The sequence below is a fragment of the Gekko japonicus genome, unplaced genomic scaffold (assembly GCF_001447785.1).
Source record: "Gekko japonicus isolate JY-2015 unplaced genomic scaffold, Gekko_japonicus_V1.1 scaffold4493, whole genome shotgun sequence".
Lineage (NCBI taxonomy): Eukaryota > Metazoa > Chordata > Lepidosauria > Squamata > Gekkonidae > Gekko > Gekko japonicus.
In genome coordinates, this window is record NW_015160965.1 from 27,512 (window position 1) to 37,506 (window position 9,995).

General features: G+C 40.5%; 1 pseudogene; it reads right to left on the bottom strand.

Annotated features, from left to right (window-relative positions):
• Positions 1 to 8,298: 8,298 nt before the first annotated feature.
• Positions 8,299 to 9,995, bottom strand: part of LOC107122335 — a 4,649-nt pseudogene continuing 2,952 nt past the window's right edge.

Consider the following 9,995-nt stretch of genomic DNA (forward strand, 5'->3'; position numbering starts at 1 on the left):
CAGAACATCGTTCTTCCTAAGCTAGTGTGACACCTCCATCCTATACAAGCTTATGGCCGGTGACTGTATGGCAGTTGAGTAAGGCTGGAATGCAGAGCCGTCATGATCTTTCTAATGTAGTTCATGCAAAAAGAAGAAAACCATAGTCCAGTTCTTGGGCAGCTGGCTTACAAGGAATACTATTAGGCAGGGGTCTTTTTGTAGCAAAAGAGCTGCCGGAGCTCATTAGCATAACTCATTAGCATATGCCACACCCCCTGACATCACCGGAAGTGTCATAAGGCCACACACTCTGACATCACCGGAAGTGTGTCATAAGGCCACACACCCTGACATCACCGGAACCTCTTGATGACTGTTTTTTGTTTCTTGTCCTTGGCCCTTTCAGTCTGCTGGTTATGGTCCAGCTCCCCCTCTTCCTGTCACATGACTCTGATATCACATCCCGGGATGCTCCTTTGTGAGCGACTGGCATTAGAGCTATGAGTGAGCAATTTGGCTACTGCATAAATTAGTTTGCTCTGGAGGCATCTTTCCTGAATTAAGACAAAAATGTATGAGCCAGAGGCTAAAAAACTGTTAGCTACCTTGCACTTAGAGGAAAAACTGGACAAAACCCAGGTGCCCTCAGGAGCTCCACCAGCAGGGCCAAAACTCCAGGAGCCCTCCCACTCTTGCCCCCCAAGCACCAAGAATGCAGAGCATCACTGCGCCAGACATAAGAACATAAGAGAAGCCATGTTGGATCAGGCCAGTGGCCAATCCAGTCCAACACTCTGTGTCACTGCCAAATATACCAGGTGCCCTCAGGAGGTCAGGCAGTTTTTCATACTCTTAAGTACTGTGTAAAACTGGCAGTTTTACTTCTAAAAATTGTACTAGTGTATTCATGCTGCAGTTGATGCTACATAATGTCAGCATTTGTCTTTATGAAAGACATGGAACAGAGGTAAAGGTGGAAACACAATGAAGTAGCTAATATGCATCAGCTCTTGAAGTTAAAGATAGTTCACATATCTTTGACTAAACCCCACAGTTTTCTTCTCGCTGCCTTGTTGGAAAATACTATGTTAGCCCGTAAGCTTGCTTGGAGAACATGTTGTTCTAGTGAAACTTCAGAGTATTATTCTTGCTTTTGATCATTTTCTCCCCAGTCTTGATCCTCTGTATTGTGAAACTTTACCTGCAGCTAGTGATCCTTGTACCAAAAACAAGACACAGCAATGGAGATGGGGAGGGGAATAAATAAATATGGAGTTAGGGGAAAGTGTACAGTGCTCAGTGGGGTTCCCTGGACAAACTATTTTTGATGTAATAATTGGTAACTTAAGGGGGATAGCTCTTGAAACACCAAAATTAAAGTCATTAAGTTAAATTAGTTGAAAGTCAACTGCTAACAAAACACCTCTATTTCTATGTATATTTCCTCCCCCCCCCCTCTTAGAAGAGCCTAGGGTCATGTAGACTCAGGCAAGTGAAGTAGCAATTGACCAGCCAGCTTCCTTAAAAAAAAAAAATCAGTCAGGGATGAGAAGCTGCTCTGACTAGGATAGCTCCGCCTAGCCTAATCTTAGAACCTACTCAGGATTGGCAATGGATACTATTTATATGGGAGACCAGCAAGGAAAATGAGGATTATAATGCAGCAACAGCAAACCACTTCCGAACGTCTTGCCTTAAAAACCCTACTGGGTCATCCCAAGTCACCTGCGATTTGATGGCAAAAAAAGAGAAAAGCTTGACGGAACAGCAGCTGCATCTCAATTCCGCTCGAGCTCTTCCTTCCTTTGCCACCACCCCGGGGCTCAGAGAGGCGAAGGAACGTTTCGCACCCCCCCTGCCATTTCTGCTGCCGTTACTGCTGCTGCCCCCGCCCGGCATCCATAACTCTTCAAAGAGCCCCTAACAAGACCTGGGGGAGCCAGAATAACGAAGCAGCGACGAGGGGGGAGGGCTCGTTCTGTCCGCGCGGAGCTCCACGCAAGCAGAACAAAGCAGTGACGGGGGTTGGGGGGCCTCGTTCTGCCGCACGTGGACAAAATGAGCCCCCCCCCGTTGCTGCTTCATTCTGCCCGCGCGGAGCTCTGCATAGACAGAATGAAGCCCCCCCACCCCTTTGCTGCTTCGTCCACCCCGCCTGGAGCGGCGTGGATGAGGCCCCCATCCCTGTATTGCATCTGTGAGGAACGATAGAACAAGGTTGCAATGCTGCTGCTGCAGTCCTGTCAGGGCGGAAGGCGCGCTCCTCCCGGAGCGTGGAGCTTTACGTCCCCCACCCATTGTGATAACTGAATGGGAGGCACAACAGAATTTAAGTTTGCAAGGGCCTCGGTGGAAGAGCCCTTGCAGGCACTGTCTTCCCAGCTCCAGTTGCTTTGCACACGCTAGAGGATTTGTCCTTTTTTTGTTTTTTGCGTTAGGAAAAGCTGCTGCAGGATTGAGTCACTGGCACGGGCAGACACGTGCAAGGACTTTCGAAGGCTCCCGGGTCCCACTTCTCTCTCAGTAGTGCGTGATGCACAAGAGGGTGGGGAAACTAGGACTGTATTTATTAAACTGTTGTAACACGCCCTGAGGCCGGGATAGAAATGAAATAAATAAATAAACAAGAATGAGCTCCTGAAGGGGCGCGCGTCGGGCTTGTGCGCAGGTGGTTTCTCTGGGACAGGCTTCTCTTATTCACTAGGATAGCTTTTGCATGCCCAGAGTCTACAATTTTTGCAAAGGGGTGGTTAATGGGCAGTGAAGCAGCCGGGACCCATCAGCGTGATGAAAGAGTTGACTCGAGGGAACGGGGTCACGGGCTTCGAAGAATAGTGGCGATTGGCATTTTTAGCTTTCCTCAGCAAAAATGGGGTGGGGGGAGGTGGTGAGCTCACTCCTTTGGCCGTTTATGGGAAAGTTGCCATGTCTGCTGGAGGGCGAGAGGAGCAGAAAAGGTAACAAAAAAAGGGGAAAAGGAGTTTGTAAGCTGCTCTGAGACTCGAAGTGAAGGGCGGGGTATAAATCCAATCTCCTCCTCCTCCTCTTCTTCTTCTTCTTCAGCATTCTAAAGAACATGCATGGGTGGATTCCATCTTAAAATTTGGAGTTCCAGTACATCAAAAAACAAACAATTGTTTATCGAATTTGTTCACCCCCTCAGTTGCAGGACATTTACAACAACGCTTTTTTAGTCATAGATCAAAGAAAAATAGTTTTCCTTTTTCTTATAACCCTCCGGCTTGTTTTCATGAACTGTGGGCTTTGAAGAGGTATTTATGATCCCCATCTCCCCGTCTCCATCAGGTTTGATTCTTTTGTGAGCATACTTTGTCCCTTTGGTTTCAAAATTTTTAGCTTTCCTCAGCAAAACTGGGGTGGGGGGAGGTGGTGAGCTCACTCCTTTGGCCGTTTATGGGAAAGTTGCCATGTCTGCTGGAGGGCGAGAGGAGCAGAAAAGGTAACAAAAAAAGGGGAAAAGGAGTTTGTAAGCTGCTCTGAGACTCGAAGTGAAGGGCGGGGTATAAATCCAATCTCCTCCTCCTCCTCTTCTTCTTCTTCTTCAGCATTCTAAAGAACATGCATGGGTGGATTCCATCTTAAAATTTGGAGTTCCAGTACATCAAAAAACAAACAATTGTTTATCGAATTTGTTCACCCCCTCAGTTGCAGGACATTTACAACAACGCTTTTTGAGTCATAGATCAAAGAAAAATAGTTTTCCTTTTTCTTATAACCCTCGGCTTGTTTTCATGAACTGTGGGCTTTGTAGAGGTATTTATGATCCCCATCTCCCTGTCTCCATCAGGTTTGATTCTTTCGTGAGCATACTTTGTCCCTTTGGTTTCAAAGTCTCTGCCCATCTCCAATAGTGATAGCATTCTTTCTAGTTGAGTGAAAACTTTTTGCAGGGATTGTGCTACCAGAATTGTCTGGCATGCTACCAACTTCATTTCCTCAGAGTGCTTGGCTGATTGTATAACTCTTGAGTGGGGTGATAAATTGCAATTCAGGGCTTCCTCGGGAGTAGCTTGGATTGAAGAATAGTCTGGCTCCACCTCCTACTCGAGGCATTCAAATCTGTTTAATAGTTTTATTGGGGCATAGAAGTCTTCCAATTTGGACTGCTTAGGAGTTGGAGATAAGTTTTCACCTTCAAAGGGGTATGCTCTTTTCTTCCTCCCCATTTGTGCTAGTGAGTTAAGCTTAATGTTATGTTTTTTGTGGTATTCAAATTGCTTCGACTTCCTTATCAGAGCTTCCTTCACTCACTTCCGTCACAAAGATGCAAGCAGCTTCAGTGCAGCTTGCAGTTAAAGTAATTACTTATAGTTTCCTTTTGCTTAGTTATTTATAGTTCCCTCTTTAAAACAAAAGCTCAGCTCTGAATCAGTTTTAAAACAAGCCACAAGTTTAAACAGCACCTGTTTCTTTTCTTAAGAATTTTGACAAATCATCTGTCCCACTGACAAACATCAGATTTAAGCAGTCTCTAATCTGAGAAGTGAGCCTATTTTCTCTGCTTCCTGAGCTTGGAGAACTGCCCAACTATCCAGCTGTTCAAATAATGTGAATTCTCAATCAAATCCAGTTCTCCTGGAGCATGTGCGGTATGGTGTGAGCAACGAGTGGATTCTCGGGATGCTCCCGAGCCGCCTGATCCTTTTTTGTCTTTTTGGGTCATTCCCAGTTTTGGGGGGACTTGCCGGCTCTCCTGGAGGGAGAACCGGTGGCAGGGGGCTTTTTGTCGGCTCCTTCCCACTTTGGCATTGTGGGGGGGATGCCTGATATTGCCCTGAAGCAGGGACGAAGAATGGAGTGGATCATGGACTCCATGTTTTCCACGTAGCTCTGACCATCCATTTTTAACTGAGTGTTTTCTGGTGGAACTACTACATCACAGAAAGGAATATATGAATGATCAAGAGATTACTAGGAGGAGCACTGGACTATAATACCCTTAATAGAAAATGCCATTATTATAGAAAGCGGCCATGAAGCAATTGGAAATGGAAACGATTTTTGCTGCAAAAAGGGAAGGGGTAAGAAAAAGAGACTCTGTCTTGTTTTGAGCTATTGTTGCATGAAGCTGAAGAACATTACAGGCTTGGGTAAAAAGACTATTAGAAGTTAATCTGCACGTTGAAATGCCAAAATGGACCTGGGAGAGAGCAACGAGGAATGGGATCCGGATACAGAAATTACAACTCTCACAGTAGAACAGTTTAAAAATTTATTGGTGAGAGAAATAACACAAGCTTTTAGAACTGCCTGTAATAATCTTCTCAAAACCCCACAAAATGTGAGCCAGGATATAAGTAATAATGAAGACCAAACTCAATCGGCTCAGATTGTTAGTGAGAAGGGGGACGGCTTTATGGATGGGACGAGGGGAATGGTGGATAACCAGCTGGAGCCTGTAAAAGAAGAGAACCAAGAGATAGATATAGACTGGACAAAAGATACAATAGACCTTGTATTTAAAAAAAAAGATTGAAAAAAAGTCCCCATAGCTGCCATAGAAGAAAAAAGAAAAAAGAGAAAAAGAGGAGGGAAAGCCTGTGTAAAACAGACTAAACTGAATAGAAGATTGAGGACTGACTTTTTGAAGTATGGAAGAACAGTTTCAAAGATGGAGATTTTCGATTATAAAAATGCAAGGCACTTAAAAGAAATTGAAAGAAAGAAGGAAGATATGGAAAGAGTAGTAGGAGAGAAGAGACAACATTTATGTTTTCTAATTAAAAAGATTTAAATACTCTGCTGGGATTTACATGGCTTTTGAAAATAAATTGAGAGATTGCGTTGTAATGATGGAGGAAGGAGTGATGATATGTAAAATATGTTTATGTTTGTTTGCTTGTCTTTTCTCTTTATAAGGTTTATCTTATTCATTCATCTCACTGCTATTTTGGTATAATAGGTAGAATTAAGTAAAGGTATGTTTGTGGCTGGACATGATTTAATTATTGGGTTAAGGATATATATGTCTTCTGGAAATAGATTGAGAGATTGAGCCGGAGTAGTAGAGGAAGGAGTGATGAGTTGTGAGATCTATGTTTCTGCTTTTGTTATTCTTTTCTCTCATTTTCTTGGAGTATCTAGCTGAGATTAACAGGGGAGTGTTTCAAGGATGTAGCTTCTTCAATGTGTAAATGCTGTCTGGAGATTGTTAAATGTTTGGAGTAAATTGTGTTGATTAAAATAGCTCATAATATATAGGAAATTAGCAGCAAGGCATATGCAGGATTGTAAAACATAGACATATGGGTTTTGGATGCCTACTGCCTTTGTTCTACAGTGGACAAATTTACATTTTGGCTGTGGTTAGCCTAAACAGGAAATAGAATATAAGGTTCTCAATAAATTATGAAGATAACATTAATATGAAAGTTAATTAACAGTAAGAATGCCTTTGTTATATGAGTTGATATTGTGATCTATTATTAACATTGACATTAGGAAATAAATTAGGTTTTGAAATATAGTAAGGGAGATATAGGGGGGGAAGTAAAAAAAGAACACGATATGTAATGAAGGTGTAAGTATTGTCAACCTAATTTTGATTATTGTGATGTAATTTTGATTATTGTGATGTATATGGGTACTCTATGTATGTTTGTTTGTCTGAAAATTAATAAATAGGTTATAAAAAAACCCACAAGTGAATTCTCAAGCCTCCGTCAGGCTAGGTAACGATATCAGAACATAGAAAGTTATTTCAAAACCTTTACAGCTTAGAAATCTCCAGAGCTCCCAAAAAAGCTGACTACGCCCGTCTCACCGGAACCTGGAGCCCGTATCAGTATTTCATTTAAGATTTCTTTTTTTGAAGGTACTTCATTCTTCCTCCAATATTTGGCATATAATGTTCTTGCAGCTGTCACTACATGTATAATAAGATAAGAATCTTGCTTTTTACAATTGAATGGTAATATATTCAATTCTGGTATATAAGGTATAGTACATTTTAACATTTTTTGTAACAATTCATGAGTCCAGGACCAATATTTTTTAACTCTATCACATGTTCACCACATATGAAAAAAAGAACCAATGTTTTTTTTTTAACACTTCCAACAATCATTTGGTAGGTCAGGATAAAAGTTTGCTCATTTATCTGGAGTAATATACCATCTATAAAACATTTTAAAAATATTTTCTTTATGAGTAGTTGCTTTACTGAACTTTATGTTTTCCCCCCATACCTGTGACCATTGGTCTAAATCAGTGGTTCCCACACTTATTTGGCCTACCACCCCATTTTCAGAAAAATTTTTACTCAGCACCCCCCTGGAAAGAAGTGGACAAAAGATGCAGTGACAAATTTGCACATAGTAAAAAAAGATGTTGTAAATAAAACACTTTGAAATTTGAAATCATAAAAGTATTTTATAAAATCAACCATAGTAACATTTGCATACACACAGAAAATTAAGATAACAAAGGATAATATTAAAATAAAAATCACAAATGACATTAAAATAATCCTAATGAGAAGGATGAACCTGGTGCACTGCTATCAATTTATTAATGTTTGGCTCTATTTTTGTCTGCAGCAATCTTAAATCAGTGCGATTAACTACTTGCAGTCATTTTCTTTTTTTAGTTAACAGATTTGTGACTGCACTGAACCCACATTCCACTAAATCTGTTGAAGGAAATGCAATTAGAAACTTTTATACTATAGCCCATAATCCAAGATAAAGTGTAGGTATCTGCTTTTGCAGCCAGAACTCTTGGTATCTTCAAATCACTGATTAAAGTCAGAATAGAGAGCCTCCAAGTGCTGACAATAGGTAAGCAAGTCTTCATCATGATTTTCTACTGTTGATAAATTTGGAAACTGAATTCCCCTCGTCCTAAATTTCATTTGTACAGAAGAAGTTTTGCCACAAATGCAAAAATGACAGTTTTTGTTTTGATTAAATTCAGCTCATCGCTTTGGAGCTGTAGATTTGTTTCATTAAATTTATTAAACAAGTCTGTCAAATAAGCTATGTCTTTTTTCTAATCAATCAAGTTGGCTCATAAAGCATCATCTTTGTTTTCTAGGAACTCTAGCACTGAGTCAAAGAGTTTATAAAACCGATCCAAACAGGCATCTTTTGATAGCCAATGAACTTCTGTATGAAGCAGCAAGCGATTGAATTCTTCCATCATTTTTAATACAAAGTTGTCCAAACAATCTGTCGTTCAGTGAATTGCTTTTGATTTTGTAGACCACTTTAATGACATAATATAATCAGATTTTTGGCAACTAGATGTTGACGATGAATGACACAGTGTATAGTGAATACATTTGGAACCACTTTTTTAAAATATGCAAGAAAGCCCCTGTAGTGCCACATCAATCGCTTGAGCACCATCAGTAGCAACTGACAATATATTACTCAGGGGAATTTCTTTTTCTTTAAAAAACTTTTCCAGTGCATGAAATATTGATTCTCCTTTGGTATCAGTTTGCACATTTTTAGCAAATAATAATTCTTGGCAAATTTTCCTTCTTTTATGAATCGTATGTATGCTAAAAGCAAAGCTTCATTTCCTGGCAAAGTTGACTCATCAAGCTGTATAATGAACTGAGATGTTCTTAAATATTCACATAATGAATCTTCAACACCTTGAGCCATTTCATCAATTCTTCGTTGCACTGTATTATTGCTTAAAGAAATTTTCTTGGTAATATCAGATGCTGGCTTGTGTAGCATGGTGCGTATTACCTCACTTATAGCTGGAAGAATTAGGTCTTCACCAACAGAATGCAGTTTTGCTGATTTAGCAATCAGTAATGAAATGTTGTAAGAAGCATACAGCTGATCAACATCTTGTCTGGATGCTAATTGAAATTTTTGTTGCCAATGTCGGCTGTCTCAAAAAGTTTTCTTTAAGGGCTTGAAAATAAGATAAACCCTTATCTTTCTTATCTTTGTCAAATGTTCTTGTACAGACTTTTTAAAAGTAAACAAACAGCTAAGATGTCGGGGACTGAAAGAGACAAAGACAAGGAGAAAGAAAAGCAAGCAAAGAAGTTAACGATAACTTCCGGTCTTAGTTCCCGTCTCTCTGGTACAGCTGTCAATCATCAAGAAAGTGAGATGCTTCGCTGGATCAGATGAAGAAAATCAGCCAAACTTTAGTAAGCATGGAAAGTGTTCTCAGCAGCCAACAGACGCAGTTAACTGATACAGCTAAGAAAATGGAGGAGATTGCAAAGAAATGCCTGGTTTCAACAGAAGATACGCAGAAAATCAAGAAGGTCAGCAAAATGGAAAGAATGCAAGAAATGCAAGAAAATAAGTTATTGATGTTGCAAATGGAAAAATCTAATTTGACTCTCCGATTTCAAGGGATTCAAGAAGCGGAAAAAGAAGATCTCAGAAGCATATTAACTGAAGCGTTGGCACCACTGATGGACAGTGAAGCGGATAAATTAAGCGAAGAAATGGATCTGGTATACAGATCCTATTCTAACTTTACAAAGAAGAATAATCTGCCAGCTGAAGTGGTTGTCAAATTTACCAAACAACGTGTAAGAAATCAGATCCTCAAAGCGACCTCAGCAACACCCTTGAAAATTGGAGAGCAAACTATAAGGATTTTAAAAGATGTGCCATTTGAAATTCGACAGAAGCGGAAAGCATATAAAGGACTGACCACATTCTTGCAAAACCGTCAAATTAATTACAGGTGGTTGTTTCCAGAAGGACTGGTCTTTAAGTTTAAAGACAAAAGAGAGAAGATTGACTCCATTTTCAAAGCACAAGAGTTTTTGAAGAAACACACCAGTTCAGAGGAAGAAGCAGAGCTCGCCAAGTGGAAAACTTTCTGTAGTGACGAGGACAGCAATCCGTAGGGAGGTGACGAAGAACCGGAGGAGAAAGGAGCGGTGGGGGGCATCTCCTATAACCTAAGAGAGAAGAAAGGAAGGCGCCCCAACATCTGATGAACTTTTGACTGTGCTGAAAAGACATATTAGTACAAACCTAAAAGGACTTTACTAATCTAACTAA